This window comes from Petaurus breviceps, unplaced genomic scaffold (genome assembly GCF_028583685.1).
Source record: "Petaurus breviceps papuanus isolate PSGF00001 unplaced genomic scaffold, PetGlider_PUasm1.0 174, whole genome shotgun sequence".
NCBI classification, from domain to species: Eukaryota; Metazoa; Chordata; class Mammalia; order Diprotodontia; family Petauridae; genus Petaurus; species Petaurus breviceps.
In genome coordinates, this window is record NW_027185761.1 from 27636803 (window position 1) to 27639494 (window position 2692).

A 2692-nucleotide genomic window follows, 5' to 3' on the forward strand; every position below is an offset into this window, starting at 1 on the left:
GATAGATAGATAGATAGATAGATAGATAGATAGATAGATAGATAGATGGATGGATGGATGGATGGATGGATGGATGGATGGATGGATGGATGGATGGATGGATGGATGGATGGATGGATGGATATAGATAGATAGAGAGATAAAATAAATATATAAATACATACACATGTGTATACACATATGTGTGTAAAATATACATATGTTCATATGTATGCACATATACATAGATGCATAACCTATATACACATCTATAAATGTAGATGCATATATATATATATGGGGGGATGTAGTTTCAATTTTAAAACCCTGCACACTTTGGCCACAATCTATCATTTGGCATCACTGGACTTTACTTTTCCTCCCCACCTCATATGCTCACTGGATTCAGTCAGATTGACTGACTTTGTGTTCCTAATGAAATGCCCATGGCCTTATATACTAAGCCCCTGTATGTAACAAGTTTGGAAAATTACTGAATTCTTCCTGAACTCATACATGCTTATCCAGGAGCCCCTCTCTTGTGAGAAACAGACCTGGCCATACTTCCTGATAAGATCCCAGGACATCTGGGTCTCACAATAAATCAGGGTAAGGACTATGCAACTGTCCAGACCAAGGCCTGGCTACAATGGATGTGCTTATCTACCATTGTCAGACTAACTTTACTTCCCACAAGACTAACTTTATTTCCCACACCTGTTTTGTGTTTTTTGGCTTTAAATATTTCTCCCCTCCCGATGGTCAGGGCAGCTCTCCTAAGGTTTCCTTGGGAGACTGTCACTGGCCAGCTCAATAAACTGCTGCTCAGAACTATTGGCATGGCTTGGGTCATTTCACTAATACAATATGCTGAATCTTTCATCTCTATGACTTTTTACTGCCTATCCCACATGCCAGGAACCTACTCTCTCCTTATCTGTTTCATAGAATCATTCTCCTTCTTTAAGATGGAGAGAAAACATGATCTTCTGCATGACACCTTCTAGTACTCTCCCTTTCAAATGACCTTGACCTTAACTACTTTGTATATATTTGTATTATTAACTTTATATTTATGCTGTACATATTTTATGTTGTTTTCTCCATTAGACTGTAAGACCACATATTATTTTAGTTTTTGTACTTGTGTGTAGCAAGTGGTTTATAAAGATTTGTTGATTGATTGCTTAATTATCAGATCTCAATTAGTATGATATAAAGGAAAGAACATTGAGTCTAGAGCCAGAGAATCTGCATTCAAATCCTGACTGCACTACTTACTAATTGTATGACCTTGAACAAGTCAATCACCCTCTCTAAGTCTTATTGTCTTCATCTGTACAATAAGCAGAGTAAAAGTTGGGGTGAGGGAGCAGCTAGGTGGCACAGTGAATAGAGCACTGGCCCTAGTGTCAGGAGGACCTGAGTTCAAATGCAGCCTCCATCATTTGACACTTACTATCCATGTGACCTTGGGCAAGTCACTTAACCCCAATTGCCTCCAAAAAGCAAAAAAAAAGTTGGGGTAAGGTTGCATTAGATGAACCCTGTGGACCCTTCCACCTTTCAATGTATAATCCTATAAAAGGGGGACATAGGTAGTGTGCTCAGAACTCAGCTATGATACAAGACTTCCTAATGTCCACAAACCCTGGTCTCTTTTGCCATGAGTGCAAAATATGGCCTCATCAGATAAACCCAAGCAATGAAGGAGTGTGGATTTTTCTTTTCCATTTAGAAATAAGCAAGTTGCTATTTCCACAGATTCTTTAGAGTTTCTTTCCATTCCCACCAGCCTTTCTCCTTTCTTTAATGTGCATATTCAATCACCTCACATCAATTCAACTAATTCTCTAACAGAGCTGATAAACAGAGATTGAATTGATTCTCTCCAGTCCAACTCCTCATGTTACAGAAAAGGAAACAAAACAACTTAAGGGACTCCTCCAAAGTCACCCAGGAAAGTTACAAAGTTTGAATCTCAACTTGGGTCCTGGGCCTTCAAGTAAAAGACTGAATGCAGCTCTCTTTCCCTTACACTATGCTGTCTTCACTATCAGAGAGAAACAGGGGTAATGGAACTCAATCATTTTGATCTCTTCTTGGGCCCTGTCTCCTCCACTTTTTCCTTATGCTGTTCAGTTGCTCCATCCTCATAGCCTTGATCCAAGGGTCCCCAGTCACCCATGAAAGCATATGGCCAGGTAAGAGAAGCACTTTTGTTTTTAGAAACATGGCTTTCCCGATCCAAGTTTCTGGAGAAAAGGACAGTGTCACAGAATTCAGAGCATGTTCATTTAGAAGAAAATAGCTCTATTAATGATAACTCTGGGCCAATCTGCTCTTCTCTCCCATATTTAATTACTACTAGGGATTTCATGAGAAGTCATAGCGACTTTGAAAAGCACCACTGAGCACTCAGTGGTATAATTAGTAAGAAGCTGCCAATCTGGCTCAGCGGGCTATAAAGCACAATGTGTCTACATCTTGCCAAAAAACCTTTGTAGGTAAGTGGGTAAGACATTCAGGAAGGAAGGTGCCTACGTGTGAGACAACTTCAGGGAGGAACAGAGACAGGTCATATTCCCATGGCTTATGTCCTTTCAAGAAAAGGGAAAGAATGCTGGGATAAAGTTCAACAACTTCCTAAAATTATTGGGTTAACTATTTTATTTACTTTTAGTATCATGCATGGAAGGAAGGAAGGAAGGAA